We start from the raw sequence: 20,380 nt of genomic DNA, 5'->3' as shown, positions 1-20,380 counted from the left end.
TTTCCAAACAACGTCTAGTCTTGCTTCTCTTCCTTACTTTAAAGATAAATAAGGAAACATGCATTTTTCCCAATCAATGTTAACTTCCTAATTTATGATTTTTTATTTAAACTTTTTACTAAGAATAATTTCAAACATATAAAGCAAATAGAATATCCATCACCCAGATTCAGTAATTATCAACATTCTACAACTCTAGTTTCACTTATACTTCTACCACTTCTTACTCCCAGTGGACTATATAGAGGATTATATTTTAAAATAGATTTTCTCCATCTAATAAAACGGAACCTATTAACTGTTTAGCATTCTACTTATTTTAGTGTACTCATTTGTGGTATTTTAATTTCCGAATTTTTCAGTAAATTATTGAATTGCAAAAAACTTCCCCAGGGTGCTATTTTTTCTGACTCTGGATTAAGTGAAATTGCAACAATTTTAGAAAATCTCTCTGTTGATGATCCCTTTGTACCTAGGATTTCATAGCTAATCTGTTTAGGAAGGGATTCACATCAGTCAGTGTTCTCCGTTGCAATCATCTGAATTTTCTATGCCTGGTAAAACAGAAAACATATCTAACAGATATTAGGTATCTCAATAGACCCTCTGGGAAGACCGGACACCCAGGCTTGAAGACATATGGGCAGGCAAAACACCTAAATGATGTTACAGGATGGCTCCAGAAAGAATCTCACCATTGCCACCATTGGGCGCAGACACCACAGATTGCCTCATTGATTCTGGGCAATGCATGCTGAACTGCTACCATCAGTGTCCCCGAAAGCCACTGCCTGTGCCATCATCTTCTTCATAGAATGGTCTCCACAGTGTCTGTTTCATCATATTTGTCTCTTTTAAACTGAAATTTCAGGTGGATGCACCCCATTGACGGAGTCTAAGACAAAAGTTTATACCCTAGTCACAAGGAAGACTGTGAAAGTGACTTTCTGGCTCCTATGTTGGGAAAGCAAGACCAAAAGGCAGGCCACTCCCCAAACTCAGGTATTCAAAGGTTCTGGATGGACACGAATTATGACATGTTTATTAACATATCTTTAAATCTAAAATGATCTTTGAAAGAATTTCTAGACTGTATGAAAGAGAGAATATAGCCGACATTTTTACCTGCATACTATAAACAATTTGTTCATTTCTTCTCAGTTTAAAAAATTAGAATTATTTTAGTTTTTTTTTTAAAGTCATATGTACTATTTTCTCTTCCTTTTTTTTTTTTTTTTGAGACAGAGTGTCACTCTGTTGCCCTGGCTAGAGTGCTGTGACATCAGCTCACAGCAACCTCAAACTCCTGGGCTCAAGGGATCCTACTGCCTCAGCCTCCCAAGTAGCTGGGACTACAGACATGCGCCACCATGCCCGGCTAATTTTTCTATATATTTTTAGTTGTCCAGCTAATTTCTTTCTATTTTTAGTAGAGACGGGGTCTCTCTCTTGCTCAGGCTGGTCTCGAACTCCTTAGCCCGAACTATCCGCCCGTCTCTGCCTCCCAGAGTGCTAGGATTAGAGGCGTGAGCCACCGCGCCCGGCCTCTCTTCCTTTAATATCTTTTCTCTTTTTGTATCCTCTCCAAAATCTTCAAACCTCTCAGTCATCTTAGAGGTCTTCACCATGTAACAGCATTTCCTCTTCTTCTCAGCTTCCTCCAGTCTACCACCTTATAGCTTTCCAAAATAGTTTGTATTCTAAGCCATTCTTTGATGCAATATTTTCTTTGCTGTACAATTTTCTCTCATTTAAAAAAATGTTTTTAAAAGCATATATGCTTCCCTTGATAAAAAAGGATGTATCTCAAATGCTATAAAAAGTTGATGTTAGCTGATATACACTAATTCATTCTCCAGTAATTTTACAATTACATGCATGTTGAGATAACTTTTTCTAAGTGAATATAGGGAGCCATCTACTTTCTATTTAAAAAGAAATAAAGAAAAGAAATAGACTAAGGAGATAAGATGTTCAGTATTATGGATTTATAAAGATATTGCAGAATATTTGTAATTTATAACATATCTCTTTAGTTTGCCCTACACTATTCATCATGTCCCTTTCTGCTACTTGCCGAGAGATCATACTTGCTCTTTCAAATGAAATTTGGACAATAATTCTTATTTCAACTGACAAGTCAAAGGGAGCTTTATATTATGTAAAGAAATATTGAAATGTGTTTATTACACATTATCCAGAATAATAAAATAAATATATCAAAAGGTCATTCTAGAAAATGATTTTGTGCATAAAATAACTTATGCTAGACTTCCCTGAGGAATATAAACCATGAAGCCACCACGAAAACATTTCTCTCTCAGTTGATTTTCTTCTCTGTATCACTAAAATACCAAACTTAGCTACTTACATAATCTGTGTTACAATCATTTTAAATGTTTGAAATGTTTCAATTGCCCTCTCCTTCCCTTAAGAAATATAATTTAATAGGCAACTCAGTGAAAATACACTATCCAAATGTTTGATGGTTTGGACTAAAATCAGCCATTAACCAAAGTCTGTTTTATGTTGTTTAGATTTTTTGTGGTGGGAGTATCTTTTTTGTTTTGCTTATTTTGTTTTTCATCACTGAATGCAAATGAAACATTTAGAAAACAGAGGCCAAGGTGAATGGCAATATGAAATATGAATAAGACCAACTTTATTCTGATTAATAAGCTTCTGGACTTTACTAAAATACAATTTCATGATAGTAAAGGGTTTGAATATTCTGCAGTTTTTATTTCTAGTTTGAGAAAAAAGTATTAAAATATAAAGCCTTTCCATAAAAATGTTAAAGGCTTACTCTGAAACTAACAAAAGATAAGATTAACAACCTTCAGTAAACACTGAGAGAGATGGGAGAGTAAAAGCAGGAAGTATTTAAAATTAGAGACTGTATTGGTTTTCTATTGCTGTGGAACAAATGACCACAAATTTTGCAGCTTGAAACAATACTCATTTATTATCTTACAGCTTCCATAAGTCAGGATTCCAGTCACAAATTAGCGAGATCTTCTGTTCACGGTCTCAGAAAGCTGCGATCAAGGTGCCAGCCAAACTGTGTTCTCATCAGAGGCTTGACTAGGGAAGGATCTGCTTCCAAGTTCCCTCAGGTTGTTGGAAGGATTCATTTTCTTGTGGCTGAACTCACAACAGCTTTATTCTTCAAGGCCATCAGGAGAGTGGACAGCAAGTCTGCTCAGAGACTTCTATGCAAATTATATAAATTATAAAATAATCACAGGCAGAACATACCATCATCTATGCCATATTCTGTTAGTTAAAAGCAAGTCACCAGCTCTCACTGCAGTCAAGGGGAGGAGATTATACAGGGTGTGAACATGGAGGCCATCTTAGAATTTTGCCTATTGCACAATTTGAAACAGTATTTTAATAAATGCTGATGAAATCCAAGGCAGAGAGTTTACCAGAAAGAGCACCCTGTGGTTAACATACTTGTTGAACTTTACAACCATGAGATTAGCAGGCACAGGATACCCCAGTATTTCAAGGATTTAAAAGGAACGTGGTGAAAGGCTCTCTTGACAATGCAAAACCTAGCAGAGCATGCTTCACTCCTGTGGACCTGGCCAGTTTGCAGCTCTGGCCACAGATGGGCTATGTGAGTCTGGCCCTGTTCACACTGTATAGGGCCACATCTGAATACACACAGACAATCCAGTTTGTGGCACCACTGATGAATTACCCCTACTCAAGTGAACAGACATTGAGACACTAGAGAGACCACAGGGTCTGGGTCATCTACTGTAAGCACAATCTTCCTTGAATGTCAGAAATGAGTTTAGTCATCTCATTAGGAGACTCGAACAGAAGTGAAGTTAAACACTCTTCATGTGAGGAAAAAAATAACGTGTTAAGTAGTAAAATATGTAAATGAAGGGCTACAGTTCTCTTTTGAAAGCACCCCTGTGTTACTCTTTGTAAATAAAAATGTCGTACAATATTCTATATGTAGCCTCTTTAGCATGTGTTCATGTATATAAGCAGGATTATAGGTTATGATATGGGAACTGCAGATAATACACACTTTATATTTTTTCCATATTGTGGAAAGAAGAAATAATCTATTCTCTGAAAAACAAATGCTGAAATGAAGTTAGGAGGGCAAAAGGTTAGTTGAGGGATAACACATATGAGGACACAGGATTTAGCAAGGAATGTGGTTTCTGTACAACTTCACATGACCCATAGAAATCATAGGTCTGACCTTTAAGTTTAAAAAAAATCAAGAAGTTCTACGGTTTTGCAGTGTCTGGCCCTCATTTTTAATGATGTAAGCTATCTCACAGAATCTCAAGGGCTTAGGCAGATTCTCAGGGGTTGTCTATGTCATCTTTCCATCTTTAGACAGGGATGCATCAAATCACTCTGATGGTGGGGAAATTTTCCACCTTCAAGATGGCCTATGTAGGCAGTTCGACAAATCCCTGTTCAGCTATTCCACTAAGATGTTGTGGTTATTCGAATCTTTCTAACTAAATCCTCCAGGTCTACCCCAGGTTAGGAGTAGGATAGTATTCTCTGGTGGCTTCTTTTCTTTTGCTGGTCCATTGCATGTCGGAGTTCATTACTATTAATATTTTCTTCTCCTCTTATTCTTATTATGAAAAATGAGTTCTCCCCAAGAAGAACTCATTTATCACCATGGCTTCAACTTATACCTGCATAGCAGTGGATCTCAACTAGCAGCTATTTTGTCACCCAGCGGACATTTGGCAATGTCAAAGACATTTTTGGTTGTCATGACTGGAGAGATGTTACTGCTGTCTAAAGGAGAGAGCCCAAGGATGCTGCTAAACATCCTATAATGTACGAGGACAATTCCCACAACAAATAATCATTCAGCCCAAAATGTCAATGGTGCCAAGGTTGAGAAAGCCTGCTGCATAGAGATAACTCCCATTTCACATCTCCTGCTCAGGTTTCACTCCTTAGCCCCACATGGCAAGATGAGGAATCTTTGACCTATTTTCGACATAAAGTAAAAAGCAAGGTCCACGGATAAAGAAGTACTGGGGAGCAAGACTGACCTATTAATTAGGCATGGTAGTCATAGTTCCTGCCTGGGGCCCACAATACTTTTAGGGGCCCACGAAAATGTTTTAATTTTAGTTTCTTTTGAAATATGAAGGAAAAATGAATATAGTAATAATGAATATATAATACTGAATCAAGGTTGTATTATGTATGACTTTATAGCAACTCAGTGATAAAATTTTTAGTATTTTTTAATAGAAGAAAGGACCCATGAAAGCAAAAGTATCTAGGGCCCACAAAAGTCATACTCCAGCTCTTTTATGGAGGAGAAGGAGTCATAGGAAATTTGAAGAGTAGATAAAGTGTGAAATATCCTTGAGGGCAGTAGGAAAGCTCTTTTAGGAGAGAAATGTAAGATTTTTAGTAAGACTTCCAGATGATATTAAATATCCATTTGGCGTTGGTATTTATCAATGTATAGCCATACCAATTTGTCTGGTAGTGTAATTGCCTAGCAAAGCTCAGTTGCGTGGGTATGGCACAAAGCAGGCAAATGTTTGGGATTTTCTAGTACTGGCCATTTGGAGTAAGAGAGGGAAAAGGAAAGAAGATAATAAAATTTGCAAGAGAATTTATATAATAATGAACTGACAGAGCTAAACTGGACAAAGATTGAAGTAAAAACAGAATGGGGCCTTTGGATGAAGGTGGAAAAGTCAACAAATTAGTGACTCCAGCAAGGTTGAAAAATTGTAATCCATGTGTTATGATTTGTGAGATTTGGGGAAGCTAGCATATGCCCAAATATGCATTCATCAAGAGCTAGAAAATTTGACAATATAGATTAGCTACTTTCGGAGGACCTTGCCAATTTGTTAAGTTTCCTGTTAAAATACAAATATTCTCGAGAAGGTAAAAAACTGCTCTTTTCAGTTAGCACCTTAACTTATAGCTAGTTGGGACTGAGATCTAATAAGCAATAGAATCCTGAACATGGGCCTAGGAAGTAGGCCAACTCAAACAAATATCCATTTACCGAAAATCTATTCAACTTGAAGAATGGCCAACATGATAAATTGCCAATTACAGTATTATTGATTCACCAAAAAATTGTTTCTGTTTACCAGTATAAAATTTGTAGTAATCTATGTTGAATGAGACTGTTTATGAATCATTGAAGATTTTTTAAAGATTTGTTTTAGTTAATATAATTCAGCTTAGATTTCATTTTTAATTTGCTGCAACCATTTCACCACGGCCCTTTTGCAGTTGATTTGTCTGTCCAACTCAGTCGAACCTCATTTTCTGTGTGATTTACATTTCAGACAGTGAGTACTTTTCAACTGCCTATTGGGAGACAATTTTTCCATGAGTATCTCATGTTTCTGTACATCTTGTAAATAAGACTGTCCTTTATTCTGGATTATACTTTCAAGGCTACTTCTATAGCGAACAGTGTCTCCTTCCTGAGAGAAAGGCAGGAATGCTTACTTTCCATTTTAAAAGATTTGGGTTCCCTAAGCTCAGAGTTCTTCTGGAATGCAACCCACTGTGTGTGCAGGAGTCATCTGGCTCTCTTCCTATTACCCTGTGAAAATTGGAATTCAGGGAACCTTCACAGAAATGCTGGTAGTCTAGCTACTGCTATATGTCTGTAATGTAATAATAAATTGTCTGTTTATATGTAATAAATTGTCTGTTTCTGACCCAGGAGTCTCGTGTCTTCTCCTGGCATCCATGAAACTATGTCACGCTAGATTACAAGTGAGATAAAATCTCAGACACTTCCCAGTTCTTGATGTTGCCTTAAATGCATGCAAAATGTTTATTTTATCAAGTCCATTAAAAAATCTATTAATTAAAATAATTACAAAATACTAAAGACTGAATTTAAAATATATTGGATGAGAAAAAACCCTCTACCTCTGTTCTGAAAATTCTTTATAATCTGAGACATGTGCAACATTTGTTATTTGACATACACAAGTAATTCTCCACTTAAAAGGTCATATATCTAAAGTATTGAAAAATATAGAATACATTAAACTTTAGCTATCATGATGAAAGGCAGTGTCAAAATAGCTGCAGAAAAGGTAAAACTACACTCAATGAAATTATTGTGTCAAAAACCTAAATGCACAAAAATCTCCAAAAGCCATTAAAACTATCCTAGCTGATTTCAATTGCTGCATATTTTGTAAATGGTTAAATAAAACAAGTTTTTAAATAATTTGGTACATTGGCAAATTTCTCACTTATTGACTTGACCTAGCTAATGAGGGGTGGGGAGTGGAGGAAAGTTCAGAAAATTTGGGAAGGATATGAAAATGGAGGTAGATTAAGCTGCATGGCTTAATCAAGAACACCAGCCTGTGGTCAAGGGAATTTTCATAGACAGATGAGAACTAGTCTCACTTGACCTTTCTACGTTAAAACTGGTGCAAGATGACTTCTTCATCAAACTAAAATAATCACATTTAGTAGAGGCCGTAGTGATTAAGAGCTGAGGCTTCACTGACCTGGGTTCAAGACTTGACTTTTACAATTTTACCTAATCTCCCTAAGCCTCAATTTCTCCGTCTTAAAAGTAGTGGTAATCATAGTACATGCTTCCCAAAGATTTTGAGAGGATTAATTGAACTATGCATTTAACTTGCTTAGCAATTAAATTGCTTAGCTATTACATAGAAAGTACTTAGTAACCTTAGCAATAGATATTATTAAGAATTTTTTTTGAATTGGAATTTCAAAGTACCTTATCAAATATACTTATTTCCTTATTTACTTTTGTGTTTTGGTAACTTATTATTTACACATTTTGGAGAAGGGGAAGTACAGAGATATAGCACTTTGTAAAGGGTCTATAAATCTCTCTAAAAAATTAATATTGAGTGGATTTATGTGTTTTAGGGAATCCAGATACTGCATACCACTTTACAAATGTTTAGGTTTTAGAAGAACAACAAACAGATTTTGCAAAGACTCTGTCCTTTAATTATTAAACTTCTATGTATTAAAAGGAAATTAATCTATGTGGTATTTTTTGATCCATTTGCACTTAATTGATAAAAATCTGGTGCTGTAGATAGCATTTGATGTTCAAGCATTTATTACCTCCCACTTTCTTTATAAGTTATGCTTTTCTCTTTTCTTTTTGTAAGTTGAGTTATATGGCAATTAATGTTCACCTAAAACAAGTCTGTTTTACTTTAAACACTGAGTGCTACAAAGACAGGTAAATAACGTGACTCAGCATCCCTGGAGGTAGGTTTGTTATCTTTATTGTCATCATTGTCAAATAGACAACACTTTGAAGGGAAAAGAAGACTCTCTGGTGAATCTTGCTACCTTCTCCCAGCTGGAAACTGGTGGAAATAGAGGCAGATCCAGGTACTATTATTACTATTTAAAATACTGTTACTGGCTACAATTTATTGAGCACTTACCAAGTGATAGACACCTAACTTACATTTAATTACAATTGAATTCTCACAACAGCCCTATGATGTAAGCATTATTACCACCTTTTTGCCGATGAGGAAATAGGCTTAGAAAGTTCAAGTAATTTGCTCAGGATTACCCAGCTTGTATGTGACAGAGCCAGATTTTGGACATAGGACCCTGAGTCCATTTCTTTGTGCTTCAGCTGTGCCTGAGACAACCTCAGTCCTAGATCATCAGCATTCTCAATACATCCCAGAAGTGTCCTGAGTCAAACCGGGATCTAGTTAGGAAAGAAGGAAGCAAAGGCTTGGAGGAGAAGGAGGATGGCAGGATAACCCAACATCAAGCATACTCTTCCAGGATCAACATTATTTCAAAATTTTGGCTATAGATAGTTGTTGCTGCTGACAAACCTGCAATCCAATGGGTAGAAAGAATGAGGGTACTCCTAAGTCCTACCACTAAGGGCTCTACTGGTGAACTATGAAGACACAAAAAGAATTTCCTAGGTCTTGCCTCTAAGATTGGCCATTTTTAGAATGAAGTTACATATATTCAGGAAGGTAAGTAGGCATACATTATATGAGTTAAGATTCAGTTCAACTGTGAGTGACAGAAAACCCTAATGAGGAGTAGCTTAAACACATGAAGTTTATTCTTTCAAATAACATGTCTGATATGTAGCTGGTGTGGGGTTCCATGGTATCAAGGCCCCAGATTCCTTTCATCTACGGCTTTGCCATCTTTATCATGTGCACCATGATGGCTGCCTTAGCTTCTTATGGTTTAAGATGGTTGCTTGAGCTTCCTATCCCCATCTAGTAAGTAAAAAGGAAGAGTGGCTCATGAAGCTCTTGCTTACATTTTAAGGACACTTCATAGAATTTGTACATACCAATTCTGTTTGCATTATTTTTGTGAGAATTCAGTTACTTGGCCACACCTAGCTGCAAGAAAAGATTAGAAATGTCATTATTCCAAGTAGTTATATCTCCAGATGAAAATCAGAGAGCTACTGCCAAAAAAGGAACACAAAAAAGATATTGGTAACAACTTGCCCTCTTTGCCTCACACACTGAACATTCCAATTCCATCCTTTTAGTTATTTTAAAGTATACCCTAACTTTTTTATTATAGTCATTTTGTTGTGCTATCAAATATTGTTCCTTCTATCTAACTATCTCACTATATTTTTTCACCCATTAACCATCCCCACTTCAAGTTCCCCTCCCCACTGACCTTCCCAGTCTCTGGTAACCATCACTCTACTCTCTGTCTCCATGAGATCAATTGTTTTTAATATTTAGCTCCCTCACATAAGTGAGAACAGGCCAAATTTGTCTTTCTGTGCTTGGCTTATTTCATTTAACATAATGTTCTCCAGTTCCATTCATGTTGTTGCAAATGGCAGGATTTCAATCTTTTTGTGGCTATATAGTATTCCATTGAGTATATGTACCACAATTTCTTTATCCATTCATCCCTTGATGGACAATTAGGTTGATTCCGTATCTTGGCTATTGTGAATACTGCTTCAATAAAAATAGGAGCACAGGTATCTTTTCAATGTACTGAATTCCCCTCCTTTGGATATATATCCAGCAGTGGAATTGCTAGGTCATGTGGTAGTTCTATTTTTAGTTTTTTGAGGAACTTCATACTGTTTTCCATAGTGGTTGCACTTGCATTCCCACCAACAGTGTACAAGGGTTCCCCTTTCTCCACATCCTCATCAGCATTTGTTATTGCTTGTCTTTTTGATAAAAGCTATTTTAACTGGGGTGAGATGATATCTCATTGTAGTTTTGATTTGCATTTCTCTGATAACTAATGTTGTTGAGCATTTTTTTATATACCTATTGGCCATTTGTATGTCTTCTTTTGAGAAATGTCTATTCAGATCCCTTACCCATTTTTTAATCAGATTATTCAATTTTTTCCTATCAAGTTGTTGGAGCTCCTTATAAATTCTAGTTATTAATCCATTATCACATGGGTAGTTTACAAATATTTTCTCCCATTCTGTGGTTTGTTTCTTTACTTTGTTGATCATTTCCTTTGCTGTGCAGAAGCATTATAGTTTGACGTGATCCCATCTGTCCAATTTTGCTTTGGTTGCCTGTGCTTTGCGGGTATTACTCAAGAAGTCCTTGCCCAGACCAATGTCCTCAAGCATTTCTCCAAAGTTTTCTTTTAGTAGTTATAGTTTCAGTTCTTAGATTTAAGTTTTTTATCCATTTTGTTTTTATTTTTGTATATAGTGAGAGATAAGGATCTAGTTTCATTCTTCTGCATATGGATATCCAGTTTTCCCAGCACCATTTATTAAAGAGATTGTCCTTTCCCCACTGTATGTTCTTGGCCTTTGTCAAAGATAACTTCACTATAGATGTGTGGATTTATTTCTGGGTTCTCTATTCTGTTCCATTGGTCTATGTTTTTATTTCTATGCCAGTACCATGCTGTTTTCATTACTGAAGCTCTGTAATATAATTTAAAGCAAGGGAAACGTGATTCTTCCACTTTTATTCTTTTTGCTCAGTATGGCTTTGGCTATTCTGGTTCTTTTATGTTTCTGTATAAATTTTATGATTATTTTTTCTATTTCTGTGAAGACTGTCATTGATATTTTCATGGGCATTGCATTGAATCTGTAGATTGTTTTGGGTAGTATAGACTTTTTAACTGATTCTTTTAATCCATGAGCATGGAACATCTTTCCATTTTTTTTTGTTTGTCCTCTTCAACTCCTTTCATCAGTGTTTTCTAGTTTTCATTATAGAGATTATTTCACTTTTTTAGTTAAGTTTATTCCTAGGTATTTTATTTTATTTGTAGCTATTGTAAATGACATTACTTTCTTGGTTTCTTTTTCAGATTGTTTACTGTTGGCATATAGAAATGCTACTGATTTTTGTATATTGATTTTGTATGCTGCAACTTTACTTAATTTACTTATCTCTTCTAATAGATTTTGGGTGGACTCTAGCCAATCCGCCTTATTGAGCAGCCAATTAAGTTCACATACCCAGTCACCTCCCTTATGAGACTCTCACACTCCTGGCCACTATGCACATGCCCTAATTGCCCCAAGGCCTAGTGCCAGATAATCAGGGACAGCTCCAGCTCCTAAATCCCAGAGCCTAATGAAATTGTTCACACTAGTCAACCTAAGCCTGCTTATCCTGCCTCACCCATTCCTTCCTGCAGAAACCACAATAAAGGCACTTATCCACATTTCTCTCTCCCTCTGCCTCATGATGAACTCTGGCACTTCCCCTGAGTGGCCCTGCATGACAATGCTGTTTTTTCCCCAGAAAACTGTGAGTATAAGAAACTGTAAAACTGGGGATGGGAGACAAGATGGCTGACTAGAGACATCAGCTGCCAGATCGTCTCAGAAAGAAGGAAAAGTTTTAGATGAAAAGGAAACAAAAAAATATATACAATGGGTGTAATTCTGAGGGAAAAGTGCCAGAACCTACCAGAGATTTCATGGGAAGAAATTGCAGAGAAGAACAAGAAGGAGTAAGATATTGGCAGAGATCAACCTGTGAGAAGCTTGGAGCCCAGCAAAAATGCCGGTGGGGGGTTTGTTTTTCCCTCCCTCACATCTCTGGCAGTCAGCAGGTTGCTGAGCTGCTGAAGAGCCTTTCTACCCTCATAAGCCCAAAAGTGGCTGCCACCAGTGAACTGGGAGCTTCCTGAGGACAAAGCACCAGGCTGCCAGCCCCCTGAGGGTCACTTCTTGTCGCCACAGACCTGAGCCGAGATGGTAGATGCCATATTGTTTCTCCACTCACTGTGTGCCTTTGTCCTCCCTAGGGAGTCAGCTCCTCAGTTTTTGTCTCATTTGTTCCCACACAAACATTTCCCAACTCTGTCCCAGACTTTTGGAGCCACAGGGGCTGGTAGGTCCTGGGGATCTGTGTAACCCCAGAGCCTGGACATTCCAGGTAGGCTACTTTCTGGAGAGAGGGACAGAGATGACCAGAGTGCTAGCTTTCCTCCATCCAGACTCTTTTCCTCCCCTGCCCCTCCCCTTCCCATGGCTGCCAATACAGACATTTGAGCTGGGGTTCACAGGAGTGGCTCCTTCCCCTCTGTTAGTGATATACCACAATGAGGCTTCCACAGAGAATGGGGCTCCAAAATTTCCTCTTAAAAACCTGCAGTGAACTAAGGGGTACTCATATTGTGAGCTCCCTCCCCAGGGCTGCTCACCCAGCTGCTCCATCAGAGCAGGGCATAGCCTGGAGAGGAGGGACATGAAACCTGCTTGAGCGACCCATAGGCAACTTGGGACCAACACACTTCTCCCTGGCACAGTCGGGGATTTATCTTCAGGGACCCAGGAACAGGCCCATAAGTCAGATCCTATACCCCTAGGACTCGATCATGTTGCTTGAGGGCATGGAGGGGAGATTTGTGAACTAATCTTGGGAGGTGAGGGAGCCCACCTGGGCAGAACTGAAAGGAGAGTGCAGTGTGGATCTAAGCTGCAGCACACCTGTAGAGAACCCCTCCCCCCACAGGAAAGCTACACTCTCAGCCCAGGGTAGGCTCATGCACAAGGAAGCTACCAGCCCACAGTACCATTGCTGGGGAGCTTGGCTGGTTTGGGCCCCTGCCTGTGGTCAGATGCTGGAAGGAGATCTCAGGGTAGTGCAGAAGAGGGGGAAGAAGAGCGAAACCCATTCTTGATAGCTAGATTGTGAATATCAGATGGCCCCACTCCACAAGCAGATTTCTGGCTGGGTAGAGCACTTCAGAACCTCCCTGATGGCTATACCTAACAGCCTGTGAGGGACCTTTGACCCCTGCTAAGACAGCTACCTCACCAGCTTTTGTGGAGACTGAGGGCAGGCTAACCTGACCAAGCCCTGCCCAGCCTCACTTCCCCACTGGCCTCTGCTGTGGTGGAGAATAAGGACTCACATGAAAGAGTCCTGCCCACCACCTCGGGCATTCAAGTGCTTCCCTGATGGTCACAGGTCCCCAAAACAATCCTGCAGCTGATTGTTTCTGGCAAGCACCACTTACTGGCAGGGAGGTAAATTTGTGCAGCCCTTTACAGCATTTACTGACTAAGCATAGAGCACGTGGTCAATTCTTACCCACAAGCATCACCTGCTGTCTCAGAGATTAAACTGGGTGTGCCAATGTAATTCACACTGTTAAGAAGACCACAGGGCTGGGGAAAGAGAAAGGATTTCAAAGATCTCCATTCCCCCTCATCAACAAGAGACAGGGAACTGCCCACACACATAGCTCACCACTGCTATAGCTTACAAACAACTAGCAACTGAGAAGACCACCACACTAAGGATATCTATAACCAAGGCATTCATTTAGAACCTAGACCACCATCAAAGCACCTACAAACAAAGTCAAATGTCCTTACCCAACATATGCTAAAGACACAAACTTATGAGTGAGGGAGGCAAAAAAAGCCCCATATAAACAAAAGAAAAATCCAAAAATGAGAAGTTATAGCTGCTCTAGATGAGAAGAAATCAGCACAAGAACTCCAGAAGTATAAAAAATCATAGCAAAAGGATACCCCCAAAGAGTCACACCAGCTCTCTAGCAAAGGATTGCAACCAAAATGATAATATTGAAATGGAAGATACAGAATTCCAAATATAGATCATAAGGAAGCTCAATGAAATCCAAGAGAAAATGGAAAACCAACTCAAAGAAACCAGAAAAACAATTCAGGACATGAACAAAAAACATTGCTAAAAAATATACATATTTAAAAAATAGAACTGCTGGAAATGAAAAATTCATTTAAGGAAATACAAAACAGAGTGGAAAGCTTTGAGAATAGACTAGACCAGGTAGAAGAAAGAATTTCAGAGCTCGAAGACAACTATTTTGAAGTAACTCAGTCAGTCAAAAATAAAAAACAATGAATCGAGAGGAATGAACTAAGCCTACAAGAAATATGGGTTTATGTAAAAGAGCCAAATATAGGAATCATTGGCATCTCTGAAGTTGAAGAAGAAAATGCACAAGGGCTGGAAAATCTATTTGAGGGAATAATTGAGGCAGACTTCCCTGGTCTTGCTAAAGATTTAGACATCCAGTTACAAGAAGCTCAACAGACACCTGGGAGACTCATTGAAAAGAGGCAATAAGGCCGGGCGCGGTGGCTCACGCCTGTAATCCTAGCACTCTGGGAGGCCGAGGCAGGAGGATTGTTTGAGCTCAGGAGTTCGAGACCAGCCTGAGCAAGAGCGAGACCCCGTCTCTACTAAAATAAAATAGAAAGAAATTATCTGGACAACTAAAAATATATAGAAAAAATTATCCAGGCATGGTGGCGCATGCCTGTAGTCCCAGCTACTCAGGAGGCTGAGGCAGTAGGATCGCTTGAGCCCAGGAGTTTGAGGTTGCTGTGAGCTAGGCTAACACCACGGCACTCACTCTAGCCAGGGCAACAAAGTGAGACTCTATCTCAAAAAAAAAAAAAAAGAGGCAATAAACAAGACATACAGTCATCAAACTGGCCAAATCAACATGAAGAGGGAACTTACATGAGCTATGAGGTGAAGACATCAAGTAACTTACAAAGCAAAACTCATCAGGCTAACTGCAGTCTTCTCAACAGAGACCTTACAAGCCAGAAGGGATTGGGGTCCCATCTTCAGTCTTCTTAAACAGAAAAACTGCCAGCCTAGAATTTTGTATCCTGCAAAACTAAGTTTCATATATGAAGGAGAAATAAATACTTTTCCAGACAAGCAAACACTGAGGAAATTTGTCAAGACCAGACCTGCCCTTCAGGAAATGCTCAGATCAGCACAATAGATACCCACCAGTGTAAAACCACCGAAAGCTAAAGCTCAGAGCTCATAAAAAACAATAGCACAAAAGAATAAACAAAGTAAGAAGATAGTATCCAACATGATGAACAGAATAGCATTCCACATATCAACCAACATTAATGGTCCAAAGGCTCTACTCAAGAGACACAGGCTGGCTGAACGGATGAAAAAATATATAATTTAAGTATCTGCTGTCTCCAGGAAACACATCTAACCCACATGGACTCATATAGACTCAAGGTGAAGGGATGGAAAAAATTATTCCATGCCAATGGAAACAAAAAGAAAGCAGGTGTAGCCATTCTCATATCAGATAAAATTGACTTTAAATCAACAATAGTAAAGAAAGAAAAAAAGGTCATTATATAATGGTAAAGGGAGCAATTCAACAAGAATAAGTAACAATCCTAAATATTTATGCACCTAACACAGGAGCACCCAGATTCATCAAGGACATTCTACTAGATCTAAGCAAAGAGATAAACAACATCATTGTAATTTCCAGGGATTTCAACACCCCACTGACAGAGCTGGACAGATCGTCCAAGCAGAAAATAAATAAAGAAACACTGGACTTAAATGAGATTCTAGAACAAATGGGCCTAAAAGACTTTTACAGAATATTTTACCCCAAAACTACTGAATATACATTCTTCTACAGTAAGATTGACCATACAAAAGTAAATAAATGATACTTGATTAAATTAAAAAGCTTCTACACAGCTAAGGAAATAGTCAACAGAGCAAATAGACAACCTGGAAAATGGGAGAAAGTATTTGCAATGTATACATCCAATAAAGGGCTAATAACCAGGATCTACAAAGAACTCAAGCAAATCAGGAAGAAGAAAACAACCCCTTTAAAAAGTGGGCAGAAGACATGAACAGAAGCTTTTCAAAAGAAAGTAGACAAATGGCTAATAAACATATGAAAAAATGCTCAATGTCACTAATCATCAGGAAAATCAAATTAAAACCACAATGAGATACTACCTTACCTCTGTTAGAATGGCTTTTATTAAAAAGCCCCCAAACAATAGATGCTGGCATGGATGCAGAGAGAAAGGAATGCTTATGCACTGTTGGTGGAACTGCAAATTAGTACAACTTCTATGGAAAACAGTATGGAGATTCCCCAAACAACTAAAAGTAGACCTATCATTCGACCCAGCAATCCCATTACCAGGTATCTATGCAAAGGAAAACAAGTCATTTTATTAAAAAGACACCTGCACTTGAATGTTTATTGCAGCACAATTTGCAATTGCAAAGATGTGGAATCAACACAAGTGGTCAATTCATGAGTGGATTAACACAATGTGGTATATGTATACTATGGAATACTACTCATCCATAAATAAGGATGAATTAATGCCTCTTGCAGCAATTTGGATGTACCTGGAGACCACTATCCTAAGTAAAATAATGAATAGAAAACAAACACTACATTTACTCACTATTGAATTGGAACTAACCGATGAGCACACATGACTTTCCACAGAGGGAAGTAAAACTCAATGGAAATCAAGCAGTGGGGAGGAGGGAGGAGGGGATGGGTGAAAACCTACCTAAGAGGTATGATGACCACTGTTTGGGTGATGGGCACACTTATAGCCATTACTCACGTAGCACAAAAGTGATCCATGTAACCAAAAACATTTGTACTCCCTTAATATTTTGAAATAATAAAAAAATAAAAGAAACTGTAAAACTCTTTCTGGTTTCTCTCTCTCGATCTGCATCTGGCCTCACGATTCCTCACCAAGGTAATGTGGTTAACATAACATTCAATTACACTGAATTGGGAAAGTAAGTACATTTATATTTAACATAAATGCCTTTCCAGTCATAATCTTTGAGGCACAAATATAATAATTGTTACAACTTTAAAGAATGTTAATTCGTTTTAAATGTAGGATATTACAGTTGAAACTTTAACAACATGGGTATAAACTGCATGGATCCACTTATACATTTATTTTTTTCAATAAATATATTGGAAAAGTTTTTTAGAGATTTGTGACAATTTGGAAAGACTCACAAATGGACCGCGTAGCCTAGAAATATAAAAAAATCAATAAAAAGCTAGGTATGTCATGAATACATAAAATATATGTAGATACTAGTTATTTCATCATTTACTACCATAAAATATATAAACATCTATTATAAAAAGTTAAAATTTATCAAGGTTTACACACACGAACACTCACGGACCATACATAGTGCTATTGACAATTGAAAGAAGTGTAAAAAAATGTATAGATGCAGGTTTAAATTATAACTGCATAAATTAGCTGTAGCTATATACTGTGCTACTGTAATAATTTCATAGCCACCTCCTGTTGCTATTGTGGTGAGCTCAAGTGTTGCAAGTATCTGCTTAAAACACCATTTGACACTAATTATCTCCACATGAGCAGTTCATCTCTCCAGTAAATTGCGTATGGCAGTAAAAAGTGATCTCTCTGTTCTCTTAGTATATTTTTCATCATGTTTAGTGCAATACCATAAACCTTGAATAACACCATGGGACCCACATGAAGTGCCACTAGTGATACTGGAAATGCTCCCAAAAAAACAGAGAAAAGTCATGACATTACAAGAAAAAACTGAATTGCTTTATGGGTACCATAGATTAAGGTCTGCAGCTGCAGTTGCCCATCATTTCAACATAAATGGATCCAGCATAAGGACCATTGTAAAAAAAAAAAAAAGAAAGAAAATGAACTTTATTCAGCTACATCAGCAGGCACTAAAACCTTGCACTTTTTGCAAAGTATCTTTTTATCTTGTATTGAAAATGCAGCTTTTGTGTGAGTGCAGGATTGCTATAAGAAAGGCAGACCTATAGACTCCAATATGATTTGAGAAAAAGTGAGGTCATTATATGACAACTTAAAGCAAAAGGAAGGTGAAGGATCTAAAGCTGGAGAATTTAATGCCAGCAAGGATGGTTTGATAATTTTAGAAAGAGGTTTGGTTTAAAAAATGTCAAGATAACAGGAGCAGCAGCTTCTGCCAATCAAGAGGCAACAGTTGAGTTCCCAGATGCTATTAAGAAAATCATTGAGGAGAAAGGACATCTGCCTGAACAGGTTGTTAATGCAGATGAAAGTGTCCTATTCTGGAAAAAAAAATCCACAAAGGACATTCATTAGTAAGGAAAAGAAGTGATCACCAAGATTTAAGGGAGGAAGGGATAGGCTAACTCTACCGTTTTATGAAAATGCAGTTGGGTTTATGATCAGGACTGCCCTTATCCATAAAGCTGCCTAACCTGAAGCCTTGAAGGGAAAAAATGAACACCAGCTGCCAGTCTTCTGGTTGTACAAGAAGAAGGCCTGGACAATGAGAATACTTTTTCTGGATTGGTTGCATCAATGCTTTGTCTCTAAAGTCAGGAAGTACATTGCCAGTAAGGGACTGTCTTTTAAAATTCTTTTGATACTGGACAATGCCCCTGGCCACTCAGAACCCTATGAGTTCAACACCATAAACATCAAAGTGGTCTGCTTGCCCCCAACACAATGTCTCTAATTCAGCCTGTAGATAGGTGGTAGTAAGAACCTGTGAGGCTCATTACACACAGTACTCTATGGAAAGGCTTGTCAATGCTATGGAGGAGAATCCCAATAGAGAGAACATCATGAAATTTTTGAAGGATTGCACCTTTGAAGATGCCATCATTGTTATAGAAAAAGCTGTGAAAGCCATCAAGCCCAAAACAATAAATTTCTGCTGGAGAAAACTGTGCCCAATATGTTGTGCATAACTTCACAGGACTTATGACAGATGCAACCAAGGAAATAATAGAAGATATTGTGAATATGGCAAAAAAGGTAGAGAGTGAAGGGTTTCAAGATATGGTTCTTGGACAAATGCAAGAACTAATAGACACCACATCACAGGAATTACAAGATGACTTAATGGAGACAAGTGCTTCCAAACCAGTGCCAGATGGTGAGGAAGAAGATGTAGAAGAAGAAGCAATGCTGGAAAATAAATTGACATTGGACAGTCTGGCAGAAGGATTCTGATTATTCAAGGCTGCTATTGACTTCTTTTATGACATGGCCACTTCTGTGATATGGGCACTGAAACTAAAGCAAATGGTGGAAGGATTGGTACTGTATAGAAACATTTTTAAAGAAATTAAAAAAAAAGAAATTAAAAAGCAAAAAAGTCATACAGAAATTATATTTTCATAAAGTTACACCAAATGTTCTTGCCTCTCCTGCATTCCCTTCTACCTCCTCCACCTCTTCCATCTCTGCCACCCTGAGAAAGAAAGACCAACCTTCCTCTTCCTTCTCAGCCTATTCAACATAAAGATGATGAGGATGAAGACCTTTATGATGATCCCCTTACACTTAATAAATATTAAAGATATTTTATCTTCCTTATGACTTTCTTATTATTAATAACATTTTATTTTCTCTAGGTTATTTTATTGTAAAAATACAGTATATAATACATAGAATGTATGTAATTGACCGTGTTATCAGTAAGGCTTCTGGTCAAAAGTAGGCTATTAGTAGTTAAGCTTTATGGGGAGTCAAAAGTTATATGTGTATTTTTGACTGTGGGGAGTAAATTCCCCTAAACCTCACATTGTTCAAAGGTCAACTGTCCTATGATATTAGCTTCCTAAATAAATTGCTGATCTGGTTCAGACCTTCATCATATATTATTTAGACAACTGAAATAGCCCTCTAACTACACACCCAATACAATTAATTAAGTTATTGATTAACTTTACATATATTAATTGAGTTCTTTACTATATGCCAAACTCTTTACTAGGTACTGAAGCACTTAAATATTAGAATAAAACATATTTTTCTTACCTTCAAGGGACTTATATTTGAATTAGAGTCACATATACAAGTAATTAATTACAATGTAATGTTAGATAATAAAAGAATTATGAAAACAGAGGGAGGAGACTCTCTCTGGTTATCTGGGAGAAGGAGAACTTCACAGAAGGTGATATTTGAAGTCTGTTTTTAAGGACAAATTGGAGACAAAAAGCATACAGCTGTTCCTGACAATCTTGAAATGTCAGATAAAATATGACAAATAACCTTTTAAATAGATAT

Source organism: Propithecus coquereli, unplaced genomic scaffold (assembly GCF_000956105.1).
Source record: "Propithecus coquereli isolate 6110/MARCELLA unplaced genomic scaffold, Pcoq_1.0 Scaffold188, whole genome shotgun sequence".
Lineage (NCBI taxonomy): Eukaryota > Metazoa > Chordata > Mammalia > Primates > Indriidae > Propithecus > Propithecus coquereli.
This window is presented reverse-complemented; position numbering follows the sequence as displayed.